General features: G+C 52.8%; 26 non-coding genes across 26 annotated transcripts; all 26 read right to left on the bottom strand.

Moving 5' to 3' along the window:
• Positions 1-165: 165 nt before the first annotated feature.
• LOC135620471 (5S ribosomal RNA) lies at positions 166-284 on the bottom strand. Its single transcript, XR_010489713.1, has one exon. It is a non-coding gene; the product is annotated as a 5S ribosomal RNA (ribosomal RNA).
• A 468-nt stretch (positions 285-752) lies between these two features.
• On the bottom strand, positions 753-871 carry LOC135621640 (5S ribosomal RNA). The gene has a single exon (XR_010490803.1). It is a non-coding gene; the product is annotated as a 5S ribosomal RNA (ribosomal RNA).
• A 447-nt stretch (positions 872-1,318) lies between these two features.
• LOC135621727 (5S ribosomal RNA) lies at positions 1,319-1,437 on the bottom strand. Its single transcript, XR_010490889.1, has one exon. It is a non-coding gene; the product is annotated as a 5S ribosomal RNA (ribosomal RNA).
• Positions 1,438-1,885: 448 nt separating this feature from the next.
• On the bottom strand, positions 1,886-2,004 carry LOC135621639 (5S ribosomal RNA). Its single transcript, XR_010490802.1, has one exon. It is a non-coding gene; the product is annotated as a 5S ribosomal RNA (ribosomal RNA).
• A 468-nt stretch (positions 2,005-2,472) lies between these two features.
• Positions 2,473-2,591, bottom strand: LOC135620849 (5S ribosomal RNA). Its single transcript, XR_010490080.1, has one exon. It is a non-coding gene; the product is annotated as a 5S ribosomal RNA (ribosomal RNA).
• A 448-nt stretch (positions 2,592-3,039) lies between these two features.
• LOC135621584 (5S ribosomal RNA) lies at positions 3,040-3,158 on the bottom strand. The gene has a single exon (XR_010490747.1). It is a non-coding gene; the product is annotated as a 5S ribosomal RNA (ribosomal RNA).
• Positions 3,159-3,626: 468 nt separating this feature from the next.
• Positions 3,627-3,745, bottom strand: LOC135620470 (5S ribosomal RNA). Its single transcript, XR_010489712.1, has one exon. It is a non-coding gene; the product is annotated as a 5S ribosomal RNA (ribosomal RNA).
• Positions 3,746-4,193: 448 nt separating this feature from the next.
• On the bottom strand, positions 4,194-4,312 carry LOC135621583 (5S ribosomal RNA). The gene has a single exon (XR_010490746.1). It is a non-coding gene; the product is annotated as a 5S ribosomal RNA (ribosomal RNA).
• Positions 4,313-4,759: 447 nt separating this feature from the next.
• LOC135621726 (5S ribosomal RNA) lies at positions 4,760-4,878 on the bottom strand. Its single transcript, XR_010490888.1, has one exon. It is a non-coding gene; the product is annotated as a 5S ribosomal RNA (ribosomal RNA).
• Positions 4,879-5,325: 447 nt separating this feature from the next.
• LOC135621725 (5S ribosomal RNA) lies at positions 5,326-5,444 on the bottom strand. Its single transcript, XR_010490887.1, has one exon. It is a non-coding gene; the product is annotated as a 5S ribosomal RNA (ribosomal RNA).
• A 448-nt stretch (positions 5,445-5,892) lies between these two features.
• Positions 5,893-6,011, bottom strand: LOC135621638 (5S ribosomal RNA). The gene has a single exon (XR_010490801.1). It is a non-coding gene; the product is annotated as a 5S ribosomal RNA (ribosomal RNA).
• A 468-nt stretch (positions 6,012-6,479) lies between these two features.
• On the bottom strand, positions 6,480-6,598 carry LOC135620848 (5S ribosomal RNA). Its single transcript, XR_010490079.1, has one exon. It is a non-coding gene; the product is annotated as a 5S ribosomal RNA (ribosomal RNA).
• Positions 6,599-7,046: 448 nt separating this feature from the next.
• On the bottom strand, positions 7,047-7,165 carry LOC135621582 (5S ribosomal RNA). The gene has a single exon (XR_010490745.1). It is a non-coding gene; the product is annotated as a 5S ribosomal RNA (ribosomal RNA).
• Positions 7,166-7,612: 447 nt separating this feature from the next.
• Positions 7,613-7,731, bottom strand: LOC135621723 (5S ribosomal RNA). The gene has a single exon (XR_010490885.1). It is a non-coding gene; the product is annotated as a 5S ribosomal RNA (ribosomal RNA).
• Positions 7,732-8,178: 447 nt separating this feature from the next.
• On the bottom strand, positions 8,179-8,297 carry LOC135621465 (5S ribosomal RNA). The gene has a single exon (XR_010490626.1). It is a non-coding gene; the product is annotated as a 5S ribosomal RNA (ribosomal RNA).
• Positions 8,298-8,745: 448 nt separating this feature from the next.
• LOC135621454 (5S ribosomal RNA) lies at positions 8,746-8,864 on the bottom strand. The gene has a single exon (XR_010490615.1). It is a non-coding gene; the product is annotated as a 5S ribosomal RNA (ribosomal RNA).
• A 448-nt stretch (positions 8,865-9,312) lies between these two features.
• LOC135620484 (5S ribosomal RNA) lies at positions 9,313-9,431 on the bottom strand. Its single transcript, XR_010489727.1, has one exon. It is a non-coding gene; the product is annotated as a 5S ribosomal RNA (ribosomal RNA).
• Positions 9,432-9,879: 448 nt separating this feature from the next.
• On the bottom strand, positions 9,880-9,998 carry LOC135621443 (5S ribosomal RNA). Its single transcript, XR_010490604.1, has one exon. It is a non-coding gene; the product is annotated as a 5S ribosomal RNA (ribosomal RNA).
• Positions 9,999-10,446: 448 nt separating this feature from the next.
• On the bottom strand, positions 10,447-10,565 carry LOC135620483 (5S ribosomal RNA). The gene has a single exon (XR_010489726.1). It is a non-coding gene; the product is annotated as a 5S ribosomal RNA (ribosomal RNA).
• A 448-nt stretch (positions 10,566-11,013) lies between these two features.
• On the bottom strand, positions 11,014-11,132 carry LOC135621432 (5S ribosomal RNA). Its single transcript, XR_010490593.1, has one exon. It is a non-coding gene; the product is annotated as a 5S ribosomal RNA (ribosomal RNA).
• A 448-nt stretch (positions 11,133-11,580) lies between these two features.
• Positions 11,581-11,699, bottom strand: LOC135621420 (5S ribosomal RNA). Its single transcript, XR_010490582.1, has one exon. It is a non-coding gene; the product is annotated as a 5S ribosomal RNA (ribosomal RNA).
• A 448-nt stretch (positions 11,700-12,147) lies between these two features.
• LOC135621409 (5S ribosomal RNA) lies at positions 12,148-12,266 on the bottom strand. Its single transcript, XR_010490571.1, has one exon. It is a non-coding gene; the product is annotated as a 5S ribosomal RNA (ribosomal RNA).
• A 448-nt stretch (positions 12,267-12,714) lies between these two features.
• LOC135620482 (5S ribosomal RNA) lies at positions 12,715-12,833 on the bottom strand. The gene has a single exon (XR_010489725.1). It is a non-coding gene; the product is annotated as a 5S ribosomal RNA (ribosomal RNA).
• A 448-nt stretch (positions 12,834-13,281) lies between these two features.
• On the bottom strand, positions 13,282-13,400 carry LOC135621398 (5S ribosomal RNA). Its single transcript, XR_010490560.1, has one exon. It is a non-coding gene; the product is annotated as a 5S ribosomal RNA (ribosomal RNA).
• Positions 13,401-13,848: 448 nt separating this feature from the next.
• On the bottom strand, positions 13,849-13,967 carry LOC135621384 (5S ribosomal RNA). The gene has a single exon (XR_010490547.1). It is a non-coding gene; the product is annotated as a 5S ribosomal RNA (ribosomal RNA).
• A 448-nt stretch (positions 13,968-14,415) lies between these two features.
• On the bottom strand, positions 14,416-14,534 carry LOC135621373 (5S ribosomal RNA). Its single transcript, XR_010490536.1, has one exon. It is a non-coding gene; the product is annotated as a 5S ribosomal RNA (ribosomal RNA).
• Positions 14,535-14,778: the final 244 nt, after the last annotated feature.

Here is a 14,778-nt window from a genome sequence, read left to right as displayed (position 1 = left end):
GGGTCACCCATCCTAGAACCACTGTATGTTTATGAAGAAATTTTTAGATGATGATTTCATTATTCTCCTGCTATATGTTAATGACATATTTATTGTTGGCCATAATGCTGGAAAAATTGAAAAGCTTAAAAGAGGGTTCTAAGTAAGTCTTTTGGGGCGCAAAAAGGAGTGCAACACGAGGACTTCCCAGGGGGTCACCCATCCTAGTACTACTCTCGCCCAAGCACGCTTAACTTCGGAGTTCTGATGGGATCCGGTGCTTTAGTGCTGGTATGATCGCACTGGTTTTGTGTGCGTCGTCCCTCGCCTTTGTACTCTCGAACGATCTCGGAATCGCCATTGTCGGATCTCTCCGATGCCCACGAGGCCGACCGCGTACCGGACACGGCAAGCGCGCGCCGAAACCATCGGGACTTTCTCGAACGAACTCGGAATCGCTATTGCGGCCCCATTCCGGAAAGCTCTCTCCGAGCCCCACGAGACTGACTGCGTAGCGGTCACGGCAAATTCCGAGGCCCAAAACCATCGCCTCGGAGGCCGACGGGAGAGGTTTTGGCCGCTCGGGGCGCAAAAACGAGTGCAACAGGGGGTCACCCATCCTAGAACCACTGTATGTTTATGAAGAAATTTTTAGATGATGATTTCATTATTCTCCTGCTATATGTTAATGACATATTTATTGTTGGCCATAATGCTGGAAAAATTGAAAAGCTTAAAAGAGGGTTCTAAGTAAGTCTTTTGGGGCGCAAAAAGGAGTGCAACACGAGGACTTCCCAGGGGGTCACCCATCCTAGTACTACTCTCGCCCAAGCACGCTTAACTTCGGAGTTCTGATGGGATCCGGTGCTTTAGTGCTGGTATGATCGCAATCGTTTTGTGTGCGTCGTCCCTCGCCTTTGTACTCTCGAACGATCTCGGAATCGCCATTGTCGGATCTCTCCGATGCCCACGAGGCCGACCGTGTACCGGACACGGCAAGCGCGCGCCGAAACCATCGGGACTTTCTCGAACGAACTCGGAATCGCTATTGCGGCCCCATTCCGGAAAGCTCTCTCCGAGCCCCACGAGACTGACTGCGTAGCGGTCACGGCAAATTCCGAGGCCCAAAACCATCGCCTCGGAGGCCGACGGGAGAGGTTTTGGCCGCTCGGGGCGCAAAAACGAGTGCAACAGGGGTCACCCATCCTAGAACCACTGTATGTTTATGAAGAAATTTTTAGATGATGATTTCATTATTCTCCTGCTATATGTTAATGACATATTTATTGTTGGCCATAATGCTGGAAAAATTGAAAAGCTTAAAAGAGGGGCGCAAAAAGGAGTGCAACACGAGGACTTCCCAGGGGGTCACCCATCCTAGTACTACTCTCGCCCAAGCACGCTTAACTTCGAAGTTCTGATGGGATCCGGTGCTTTAGTGCTGGTATGATCGCACTCGTTTTGTGTGCGTCGTCCCTCGCCTTTGTACTCTCGAACGATCTCGGAATCGCCATTGTCGGATCTCTCCGATGCCCACGAGGCCGACCGCGTACCGGACACGGCAAGCGCGCGCCGAAACCATCGGGACTTTCTCGAACGAACTCGGAATCGCTATTGCGGCCCCATTCCGGAAAGCTCTCTCCGAGCCCCACGAGACTGACTGCGTAGCAGTCACGGCAAATTCCGAGGCCCTAAACCATCGCCTCGGAGGCCGACGGGAGAGGTTTTGGCCGCTCGGGGCGCAAAAACGAGTGCAACAGGGGGTCACCCATCCTAGAACCACTGTATGTTTATGAAGAAATTTTTAGATGATGATTTCATTATTCTCCTGCTATATGTTAATGACATATTTATTGTTGGCCATAATGCTGGAAAAATTGAAAAGCTTAAAAGAGGGGCGCAAAAAGGAGTGCAACACGAGGACTTCCCAGGGGGTCACCCATCCTAGTACTACTCTCGCCCAAGCACGCTTAACTTCGGAGTTCTGATGGGATCCGGTGCTTTAGTGCTGGTATGATCGCAATCGTTTTGTGTGCGTCGTCCCTCGCCTTTGTACTCTCGAACGATCTCGGAATCGCCATTGTCGGATCTCTCCGATGCCCACGAGGCCGACCGCGTACCGGACACGGCAAGCGCGCGCCGAAACCATCGGGACTTTCTCGAACGAACTCGGAATCGCTATTGCGGCCCCATTCCGGAAAGCTCTCTCCGAGCCCCACGAGACTGACTGCGTAGCGGTCACGGCAAATTCCGAGGCCCAAAACCATCGCCTCGGAGGCCGACGGGAGAGGTTTTGGCCGCTCGGGGCGCAAAAACGAGTGCAACAGGGGGTCACCCATCCTAGAACCACTGTATGTTTATGAAGAAATTTTTAGATGATGATTTCATTATTCTCCTGCTATATGTTAATGACATATTTATTGTTGGCCATAATGCTGGAAAAATTGAAAAGCTTAAAAGAGGGTTCTAAGTAAGTCTTTTGGGGCGCAAAAAGGAGTGCAACACGAGGACTTCCCAGGGGGTCACCCATCCTAGTACTACTCTCGCCCAAGCACGCTTAACTTCGAAGTTCTGATGGGATCCGTTGCTTTAGTGCTGGTATGATCGCACTGGTTTTGTGTGCGTCGTCCCTCGCCTTTGTACTCTCGAACGATCTCGGAATCGCCATTGTCGGATCTCTCCGATGCCCACGAGGCCGACCGCGTACCGGACACGGCAAGCGCGCGCCGAAACCATCGGGACTTTCTCGAACGAACTCGGAATCGCTATTGCGGCCCCATTCCGGAAAGCTCTCTCCGAGCCCCACGAGACTGACTGCGTAGCGGTCACGGCAAATTCCGAGGCCCAAAACCATCGCCTCGGAGGCCGACGGGAGAGGTTTTGGCCGCTCGGGGCGCAAAAACGAGTGCAACAGGGGGTCACCCATCCTAGAACCACTGTATGTTTATGAAGAAATTTTTAGATGATGATTTCATTATTCTCCTGCTATATGTTAATGACATATTTATTGTTGGCCATAATGCTGGAAAAATTGAAAAGCTTAAAAGAGGGGCGCAAAAAGGAGTGCAACACGAGGACTTCCCAGGGGGTCACCCATTCTAGTACTACTCTCGCCCAAGCACGCTTAACTTCGGAGTTCTGATGGGATCCGGTGCTTTAGTGCTGGTATGATCGCACTCGTTTTGTGTGCGTCGTCCCTCGCCTTTGTACTCTCGAACGATCTCGGAATCGCCATTGTCGGATCTCTCCGATGCCCACGAGGCCGACCGCGTACCGGACACGGCAAGCGCGCGCCGAAACCATCGGGACTTTCTCGAACGAACTCGGAATCGCTATTGCGGCCCCATTCCGGAAAGCTCTCTCCGAGCCCCACGAGACTGACTGCGTAGCGGTCACGGCAAATTCCGAGGCCCAAAACCATCGCCTCGGAGGCCGACGGGAGAGGTTTTGGCCGCTCGGGGCGCAAAAACGAGTGCAACAGGGGGTCACCCATCCTAGAACCACTGTATGTTTATGAAGAAATTTTTAGATGATGATTTCATTATTCTCCTGCTATATGTTAATGACATATTTATTGTTGGCCATAATGCTGGAAAAATTGAAAAGCTTAAAAGAGGGTTCTAAGTAAGTCTTTTGGGGCGCAAAAAGGAGTGCAACACGAGGACTTCCCAGGGGGTCACCCATCCTAGTACTACTCTCGCCCAAGCACGCTTAACTTCGGAGTTCTGATGGGATCCGGTGCTTTAGTGCTGGTATGATCGCACTGGTTTTGTGTGCGTCGTCCCTCGCCTTTGTACTCTCGAACGATCTCGGAATCGCCATTGTCGGATCTCTCCGATGCCCACGAGGCCGACCGCGTACCGGACACGGCAAGCGCGCGCCGAAACCATCGGGACTTTCTCGAACGAACTCGGAATCGCTATTGCGGCCCCATTCCGGAAAGCTCTCTCCGAGCCCCACGAGACTGACTGCGTAGCGGTCACGGCAAATTCCGAGGCCCAAAACCATCGCCTCGGAGGCCGACGGGAGAGGTTTTGGCCGCTCGGGGCGCAAAAACGAGTGCAACAGGGGGTCACCCATCCTAGAACCACTGTATGTTTATGAAGAAATTTTTAGATGATGATTTCATTATTCTCCTGCTATATGTTAATGACATATTTATTGTTGGCCATAATGCTGGAAAAATTGAAAAGCTTAAAAGAGGGGCGCAAAAAGGAGTGCAACACGAGGACTTCCCAGGGGGTCACCCATTCTAGTACTACTCTCGCCCAAGCACGCTTAACTTCGGAGTTCTGATGGGATCCGGTGCTTTAGTGCTGGTATGATCGCACTCGTTTTGTGTGCGTCGTCCCTCGCCTTTGTACTCTCGAACGATCTCGGAATCGCCATTGTCGGATCTCTCCGATGCCCACGAGGCCGACCGCGTACCGGACACGGCAAGCGCGCGCCGAAACCATCGGGACTTTCTCGAACGAACTCGGAATCGCTATTGCGGCCCCATTCCGGAAAGCTCTCTCCGAGCCCCACGAGACTGACTGCGTAGCGGTCACGGCAAATTCCGAGGCCCAAAACCATCGCCTCGGAGGCCGACGGGAGAGGTTTTGGCCGCTCGGGGCGCAAAAACGAGTGCAACAGGGGTCACCCATCCTAGAACCACTGTATGTTTATGAAGAAATTTTTAGATGATGATTTCATTATTCTCCTGCTATATGTTAATGACATATTTATTGTTGGCCATAATGCTGGAAAAATTGAAAAGCTTAAAAGAGGGGCGCAAAAAGGAGTGCAACACGAGGACTTCCCAGGGGGTCACCCATCCTAGTACTACTCTCGCCCAAGCACGCTTAACTTCGAAGTTCTGATGGGATCCGGTGCTTTAGTGCTGGTATGATCGCACTCGTTTTGTGTGCGTCGTCCCTCGCCTTTGTACTCTCGAACGATCTCGGAATCGCCATTGTCGGATCTCTCCGATGCCCACGAGGCCGACCGCGTACCGGACACGGCAAGCGCGCGCCGAAACCATCGGGACTTTCTCGAACGAACTCGGAATCGCTATTGCGGCCCCATTCCGGAAAGCTCTCTCCGAGCCCCACGAGACTGACTGCGTAGCGGTCACGGCAAATTCCGAGGCCCAAAACCATCGCCTCGGAGGCCGACGGGAGAGGTTTTGGCCGCTCGGGGCGCAAAAACGAGTGCAACAGGGGTCACCCATCCTAGAACCACTGTATGTTTATGAAGAAATTTTTAGATGATGATTTCATTATTCTCCTGCTATATGTTAATGACATATTTATTGTTGGCCATAATGCTGGAAAAATTGAAAAGCTTAAAAGAGGGGCGCAAAAAGGAGTGCAACACGAGGACTTCCCAGGGGGTCACCCATCCTAGTACTACTCTCGCCCAAGCACGCTTAACTTCGAAGTTCTGATGGGATCCGGTGCTTTAGTGCTGGTATGATCGCACTCGTTTTGTGTGCGTCGTCCCTCGCCTTTGTACTCTCGAACGATCTCGGAATCGCCATTGTCGGATCTCTCCGATGCCCACGAGGCCGACCGCGTACCGGACACGGCAAGCGCGCGCCGAAACCATCGGGACTTTCTCGAACGAACTCGGAATCGCTATTGCGGCCCCATTCCGGAAAGCTCTCTCCGAGCCCCACGAGACTGACTGCGTAGCAGTCACGGCAAATTCCGAGGCCCTAAACCATCGCCTCGGAGGCCGACGGGAGAGGTTTTGGCCGCTCGGGGCGCAAAAACGAGTGCAACAGGGGGTCACCCATCCTAGAACCACTGTATGTTTATGAAGAAATTTTTAGATGATGATTTCATTATTCTCCTGCTATATGTTAATGACATATTTATTGTTGGCCATAATGCTGGAAAAATTGAAAAGCTTAAAAGAGGGGCGCAAAAAGGAGTGCAACACGAGGACTTCCCAGGGGGTCACCCATCCTAGTACTACTCTCGCCCAAGCACGCTTAACTTCGGAGTTCTGATGGGATCCGGTGCTTTAGTGCTGGTATGATCGCAATCGTTTTGTGTGCGTCGTCCCTCGCCTTTGTACTCTCGAACGATCTCGGAATCGCCATTGTCGGATCTCTCCGATGCCCACGAGGCCGACCGCGTACCGGACACGGCAAGCGCGCGCCGAAACCATCGGGACTTTCTCGAACGAACTCGGAATCGCTATTGCGGCCCCATTCCGGAAAGCTCTCTCCGAGCCCCACGAGACTGACTGCGTAGCGGTCACGGCAAATTCCGAGGCCCAAAACCATCGCCTCGGAGGCCGACGGGAGAGGTTTTGGCCGCTCGGGGCGCAAAAACGAGTGCAACAGGGGGTCACCCATCCTAGAACCACTGTATGTTTATGAAGAAATTTTTAGATGATGATTTCATTATTCTCCTGCTATATGTTAATGACATATTTATTGTTGGCCATAATGCTGGAAAAATTGAAAAGCTTAAAAGAGGGTTCTAAGTAAGTCTTTTGGGGCGCAAAAAGGAGTGCAACACGAGGACTTCCCAGGGGGTCACCCATCCTAGTACTACTCTCGCCCAAGCACGCTTAACTTCGAAGTTCTGATGGGATCCGTTGCTTTAGTGCTGGTATGATCGCACTGGTTTTGTGTGCGTCGTCCCTCGCCTTTGTACTCTCGAACGATCTCGGAATCGCCATTGTCGGATCTCTCCGATGCCCACGAGGCCGACCGCGTACCGGACACGGCAAGCGCGCGCCGAAACCATCGGGACTTTCTCGAACGAACTCGGAATCGCTATTGCGGCCCCATTCCGGAAAGCTCTCTCCGAGCCCCACGAGACTGACTGCGTAGCGGTCACGGCAAATTCCGAGGCCCAAAACCATCGCCTCGGAGGCCGACGGGAGAGGTTTTGGCCGCTCGGGGCGCAAAAACGAGTGCAACAGGGGGTCACCCATCCTAGAACCACTGTATGTTTATGAAGAAATTTTTAGATGATGATTTCATTATTCTCCTGCTATATGTTAATGACATATTTATTGTTGGCCATAATGCTGGAAAAATTGAAAAGCTTAAAAGAGGGGCGCAAAAAGGAGTGCAACACGAGGACTTCCCAGGGGGTCACCCATTCTAGTACTACTCTCGCCCAAGCACGCTTAACTTCGGAGTTCTGATGGGATCCGGTGCTTTAGTGCTGGTATGATCGCACTCGTTTTGTGTGCGTCGTCCCTCGCCTTTGTACTCTCGAACGATCTCGGAATCGCCATTGTCGGATCTCTCCGATGCCCACGAGGCCGACCGCGTACCGGACACGGCAAGCGCGCGCCGAAACCATCGGGACTTTCTCGAACGAACTCGGAATCGCTATTGCGGCCCCATTCCGGAAAGCTCTCTCCGAGCCCCACGAGACTGACTGCGTAGCGGTCACGGCAAATTCCGAGGCCCAAAACCATCGCCTCGGAGGCCGACGGGAGAGGTTTTGGCCGCTCGGGGCGCAAAAACGAGTGCAACAGGGGTCACCCATCCTAGAACCACTGTATGTTTATGAAGAAATTTTTAGATGATGATTTCATTATTCTCCTGCTATATGTTAATGACATATTTATTGTTGGCCATAATGCTGGAAAAATTGAAAAGCTTAAAAGAGGGGCGCAAAAAGGAGTGCAACACGAGGACTTCCCAGGGGGTCACCCATCCTAGTACTACTCTCGCCCAAGCACGCTTAACTTCGAAGTTCTGATGGGATCCGGTGCTTTAGTGCTGGTATGATCGCACTCGTTTTGTGTGCGTCGTCCCTCGCCTTTGTACTCTCGAACGATCTCGGAATCGCCATTGTCGGATCTCTCCGATGCCCACGAGGCCGACCGCGTACCGGACACGGCAAGCGCGCGCCGAAACCATCGGGACTTTCTCGAACGAACTCGGAATCGCTATTGCGGCCCCATTCCGGAAAGCTCTCTCCGAGCCCCACGAGACTGACTGCGTAGCGGTCACGGCAAATTCCGAGGCCCAAAACCATCGCCTCGGAGGCCGACGGGAGAGGTTTTGGCCGCTCGGGGCGCAAAAACGAGTGCAACAGGGGTCACCCATCCTAGAACCACTGTATGTTTATGAAGAAATTTTTAGATGATGATTTCATTATTCTCCTGCTATATGTTAATGACATATTTATTGTTGGCCATAATGCTGGAAAAATTGAAAAGCTTAAAAGAGGGGCGCAAAAAGGAGTGCAACACGAGGACTTCCCAGGGGGTCACCCATCCTAGTACTACTCTCGCCCAAGCACGCTTAACTTCGGAGTTCTGATGGGATCCGGTGCTTTAGTGCTGGTATGATCGCACTCGTTTTGTGTGCGTCGTCCCTCGCCTTTGTACTCTCGAACGATCTCGGAATCGCCATTGTCGGATCTCTCCGATGCCCACGAGGCCGACCGCGTACCGGACACGGCAAGCGCGCGCCGAAACCATCGGGACTTTCTCGAACGAACTCGGAATCGCTATTGCGGCCCCATTCCGGAAAGCTCTCTCCGAGCCCCACGAGACTGACTGCGTAGCGGTCACGGCAAATTCCGAGGCCCAAAACCATCGCCTCGGAGGCCGACGGGAGAGGTTTTGGCCGCTCGGGGCGCAAAAACGAGTGCAACAGGGGGTCACCCATCCTAGAACCACTGTATGTTTATGAAGAAATTTTTAGATGATGATTTCATTATTCTCCTGCTATATGTTAATGACATATTTATTGTTGGCCATAATGCTGGAAAAATTGAAAAGCTTAAAAGAGGGGCGCAAAAAGGAGTGCAACACGAGGACTTCCCAGGGGGTCACCCATCCTAGTACTACTCTCGCCCAAGCACGCTTAACTTCGGAGTTCTGATGGGATCCGGTGCTTTAGTGCTGGTATGATCGCACTCGTTTTGTGTGCGTCGTCCCTCGCCTTTGTACTCTCGAACGATCTCGGAATCGCCATTGTCGGATCTCTCCGATGCCCACGAGGCCGACCGCGTACCGGACACGGCAAGCGCGCGCCGAAACCATCGGGACTTTCTCGAACGAACTCGGAATCGCTATTGCGGCCCCATTCCGGAAAGCTCTCTCCGAGCCCCACGAGACTGACTGCGTAGCGGTCACGGCAAATTCCGAGGCCCAAAACCATCGCCTCGGAGGCCGACGGGAGAGGTTTTGGCCGCTCGGGGCGCAAAAACGAGTGCAACAGGGGGTCACCCATCCTAGAACCACTGTATGTTTATGAAGAAATTTTTAGATGATGATTTCATTATTCTCCTGCTATATGTTAATGACATATTTATTGTTGGCCATAATGCTGGAAAAATTGAAAAGCTTAAAAGAGGGGCGCAAAAAGGAGTGCAACACGAGGACTTCCCAGGGGGTCACCCATCCTAGTACTACTCTCGCCCAAGCACGCTTAACTTCGGAGTTCTGATGGGATCCGTTGCTTTAGTGCTGGTATGATCGCACTCGTTTTGTGTGCGTCGTCCCTCGCCTTTGTACTCTCGAACGATCTCGGAATCGCCATTGTCGGATCTCTCCGATGCCCACGAGGCCGACCGCGTACCGGACACGGCAAGCGCGCGCCGAAACCATCGGGACTTTCTCGAACGAACTCGGAATCGCTATTGCGGCCCCATTCCGGAAAGCTCTCTCCGAGCCCCACGAGACTGACTGCGTAGCGGTCACGGCAAATTCCGAGGCCCAAAACCATCGCCTCGGAGGCCGACGGGAGAGGTTTTGGCCGCTCGGGGCGCAAAAACGAGTGCAACAGGGGGTCACCCATCCTAGAACCACTGTATGTTTATGAAGAAATTTTTAGATGATGATTTCATTATTCTCCTGCTATATGTTAATGACATATTTATTGTTGGCCATAATGCTGGAAAAATTGAAAAGCTTAAAAGAGGGGCGCAAAAAGGAGTGCAACACGAGGACTTCCCAGGGGGTCACCCATCCTAGTACTACTCTCGCCCAAGCACGCTTAACTTCGGAGTTCTGATGGGATCCGGTGCTTTAGTGCTGGTATGATCGCACTCGTTTTGTGTGCGTCGTCCCTCGCCTTTGTACTCTCGAACGATCTCGGAATCGCCATTGTCGGATCTCTCCGATGCCCACGAGGCCGACCGCGTACCGGACACGGCAAGCGCGCGCCGAAACCATCGGGACTTTCTCGAACGAACTCGGAATCGCTATTGCGGCCCCATTCCGGAAAGCTCTCTCCGAGCCCCACGAGACTGACTGCGTAGCGGTCACGGCAAATTCCGAGGCCCAAAACCATCGCCTCGGAGGCCGACGGGAGAGGTTTTGGCCGCTCGGGGCGCAAAAACGAGTGCAACAGGGGGTCACCCATCCTAGAACCACTGTATGTTTATGAAGAAATTTTTAGATGATGATTTCATTATTCTCCTGCTATATGTTAATGACATATTTATTGTTGGCCATAATGCTGGAAAAATTGAAAAGCTTAAAAGAGGGGCGCAAAAAGGAGTGCAACACGAGGACTTCCCAGGGGGTCACCCATCCTAGTACTACTCTCGCCCAAGCACGCTTAACTTCGGAGTTCTGATGGGATCCGTTGCTTTAGTGCTGGTATGATCGCACTCGTTTTGTGTGCGTCGTCCCTCGCCTTTGTACTCTCGAACGATCTCGGAATCGCCATTGTCGGATCTCTCCGATGCCCACGAGGCCGACCGCGTACCGGACACGGCAAGCGCGCGCCGAAACCATCGGGACTTTCTCGAACGAACTCGGAATCGCTATTGCGGCCCCATTCCGGAAAGCTCTCTCCGAGCCCCACGAGACTGACTGCGTAGCGGTCACGGCAAATTCCGAGGCCCAAAACCATCGCCTCGGAGGCCGACGGGAGAGGTTTTGGCCGCTCGGGGCGCAAAAACGAGTGCAACAGGGGGTCACCCATCCTAGAACCACTGTATGTTTATGAAGAAATTTTTAGATGATGATTTCATTATTCTCCTGCTATATGTTAATGACATATTTATTGTTGGCCATAATGCTGGAAAAATTGAAAAGCTTAAAAGAGGGGCGCAAAAAGGAGTGCAACACGAGGACTTCCCAGGGGGTCACCCATCCTAGTACTACTCTCGCCCAAGCACGCTTAACTTCGGAGTTCTGATGGGATCCGGTGCTTTAGTGCTGGTATGATCGCACTCGTTTTGTGTGCGTCGTCCCTCGCCTTTGTACTCTCGAACGATCTCGGAATCGCCATTGTCGGATCTCTCCGATGCCCACGAGGCCGACCGCGTACCGGACACGGCAAGCGCGCGCCGAAACCATCGGGACTTTCTCGAACGAACTCGGAATCGCTATTGCGGCCCCATTCCGGAAAGCTCTCTCCGAGCCCCACGAGACTGACTGCGTAGCGGTCACGGCAAATTCCGAGGCCCAAAACCATCGCCTCGGAGGCCGACGGGAGAGGTTTTGGCCGCTCGGGGCGCAAAAACGAGTGCAACAGGGGGTCACCCATCCTAGAACCACTGTATGTTTATGAAGAAATTTTTAGATGATGATTTCATTATTCTCCTGCTATATGTTAATGACATATTTATTGTTGGCCATAATGCTGGAAAAATTGAAAAGCTTAAAAGAGGGGCGCAAAAAGGAGTGCAACACGAGGACTTCCCAGGGGGTCACCCATCCTAGTACTACTCTCGCCCAAGCACGCTTAACTTCGGAGTTCTGATGGGATCCGGTGCTTTAGTGCTGGTATGATCGCACTCGTTTTGTGTGCGTCGTCCCTCGCCTTTGTACTCTCGAACGATCTCGGAATCGCCATTGTCGGATCTCTCCGATGCCCACGAGGCCGACCGCGTACCGGACACGGCAAGCGCGCGCCGAAACCATCGGGACTTTCTCGAACGAACTCGGAATCGCTATTGCGGCCCCATTCCGGAAAGCTCTCTCCGAGCCCCACGAGACTGACTGCGTAGCGGTCACGGCAAATTCCGAGGCCCAAAACCATCGCCTCGGAGGCCGACGGGAGAGGTTTTGGCCGCTCGGGGCGCAAAAACGAGTGCAACAGGGGGTCACCCATCCTAGAACCACTGTATGTTTATGAAGAAATTTTTAGATGATGATTTCATTATTCTCCTGCTATATGTTAATGACATATTTATTGTTGGCCATAATGCTGGAAAAATTGAAAAGCTTAAAAGAGGGGCGCAAAAAGGAGTGCAACACGAGGACTTCCCAGGGGGTCACCCATCCTAGTACTACTCTCGCCCAAGCACGCTTAACTTCGGAGTTCTGATGGGATCCGGTGCTTTAGTGCTGGTATGATCGCACTCGTTTTGTGTGCGTCGTCCCTCGCCTTTGTACTCTCGAACGATCTCGGAATCGCCATTGTCGGATCTCTCCGATGCCCACGAGGCCGACCGCGTACCGGACACGGCAAGCGCGCGCCGAAACCATCGGGACTTTCTCGAACGAACTCGGAATCGCTATTGCGGCCCCATTCCGGAAAGCTCTCTCCGAGCCCCACGAGACTGACTGCGTAGCGGTCACGGCAAATTCCGAGGCCCAAAACCATCGCCTCGGAGGCCGACGGGAGAGGTTTTGGCCGCTCGGGGCGCAAAAACGAGTGCAACAGGGGGTCACCCATCCTAGAACCACTGTATGTTTATGAAGAAATTTTTAGATGATGATTTCATTATTCTCCTGCTATATGTTAATGACATATTTATTGTTGGCCATAATGCTGGAAAAATTGAAAAGCTTAAAAGAGGGGCGCAAAAAGGAGTGCAACACGAGGACTTCCCAGGGGGTCACCCATCCTAGTACTACTCTCGCCCAAGCACGCTTAACTTCGGAGTTCTGATGGGATCCGTTGCTTTAGTGCTGGTATGATCGCACTCGTTTTGTGTGCGTCGTCCCTCGCCTTTGTACTCTCGAACGATCTCGGAATCGCCATTGTCGGATCTCTCCGATGCCCACGAGGCCGACCGCGTACCGGACACGGCAAGCGCGCGCCGAAACCATCGGGACTTTCTCGAACGAACTCGGAATCGCTATTGCGGCCCCATTCCGGAAAGCTCTCTCCGAGCCCCACGAGACTGACTGCGTAGCGGTCACGGCAAATTCCGAGGCCCAAAACCATCGCCTCGGAGGCCGACGGGAGAGGTTTTGGCCGCTCGGGGCGCAAAAACGAGTGCAACAGGGGGTCACCCATCCTAGAACCACTGTATGTTTATGAAGAAATTTTTAGATGATGATTTCATTATTCTCCTGCTATATGTTAATGACATATTTATTGTTGGCCATAATGCTGGAAAAATTGAAAAGCTTAAAAGAGGGGCGCAAAAAGGAGTGCAACACGAGGACTTCCCAGGGGGTCACCCATCCTAGTACTACTCTCGCCCAAGCACGCTTAACTTCGGAGTTCTGATGGGATCCGGTGCTTTAGTGCTGGTATGATCGCACTCGTTTTGTGTGCGTCGTCCCTCGCCTTTGTACTCTCGAACGATCTCGGAATCGCCATTGTCGGATCTCTCCGATGCCCACGAGGCCGACCGCGTACCGGACACGGCAAGCGCGCGCCGAAACCATCGGGACTTTCTCGAACGAACTCGGAATCGCTATTGCGGCCCCATTCCGGAAAGCTCTCTCCGAGCCCCACGAGACTGACTGCGTAGCGGTCACGGCAAATTCCGAGGCCCAAAACCATCGCCTCGGAGGCCGACGGGAGAGGTTTTGGCCGCTCGGGGCGCAAAAACGAGTGCAACAGGGGGTCACCCATCCTAGAACCACTGTATGTTTATGAAGAAATTTTTAGATGATGATTTCATTATTCTCCTGCTATATGTTAATGACATATTTATTGTTGGCCATAATGCTGGAAAAATTGAAAAGCTTAAAAGAGGGGCGCAAAAAGGAGTGCAACACGAGGACTTCCCAGGGGGTCACCCATCCTAGTACTACTCTCGCCCAAGCACGCTTAACTTCGGAGTTCTGATGGGATCCGGTGCTTTAGTGCTGGTATGATCGCACTCGTTTTGTGTGCGTCGTCCCTCGCCTTTGTACTCTCGAACGATCTCGGAATCGCCATTGTCGGATCTCTCCGATGCCCACGAGGCCGACCGCGTACCGGACACGGCAAGCGCGCGCCGAAACCATCGGGACTTTCTCGAACGAACTCGGAATCGCTATTGCGGCCCCATTCCGGAAAGCTCTCTCCGAGCCCCACGAGACTGACTGCGTAGCGGTCACGGCAAATTCCGAGGCCCAAAACCATCGCCTCGGAGGCCGACGGGAGAGGTTTTGGCCGCTCGGGGCGCAAAAACGAGTGCAACAGGGGGTCACCCATCCTAGAACCACTGTATGTTTATGAAGAAATTTTTAGATGATGATTTCATTATTCTCCTGCTATATGTTAATGACATATTTATTGTTGGCCATAATGCTGGAAAAATTGAAAAGCTTAAAAGAGGGGCGCAAAAAGGAGTGCAACACGAGGACTTCCCAGGGGGTCACCCATCCTAGTACTACTCTCGCCCAAGCACGCTTAACTTCGGAGTTCTGATGGGATCCGGTGCTTTAGTGCTGGTATGATCGCACTCGTTTTGTGTGCGTCGTCCCTCGCCTTTGTACTCTCGAACGATCTCGGAATCGCCATTGTCGGATCTCTCCGATGCCCACGAGGCCGACCGCGTACCGGACACGGCAAGCGCGCGCCGAAACCATCGGGACTTTCTCGAACGAACTCGGAATCGCTATTGCGGCCCCATTCCGGAAAGCTCTCTCCGAGCCCCACGAGACTGACTGCGTAGCGGTCACGGCAAATTCCGAGGCCCAAAACCATCG

The sequence above is a fragment of the Musa acuminata genome, chromosome BXJ2-8 (assembly GCF_036884655.1).
Source record: "Musa acuminata AAA Group cultivar baxijiao chromosome BXJ2-8, Cavendish_Baxijiao_AAA, whole genome shotgun sequence".
In the NCBI taxonomy this organism is placed as follows: Eukaryota; Viridiplantae; Streptophyta; class Magnoliopsida; order Zingiberales; family Musaceae; genus Musa; species Musa acuminata.
This window is presented reverse-complemented; position numbering and strand designations above follow the sequence as displayed.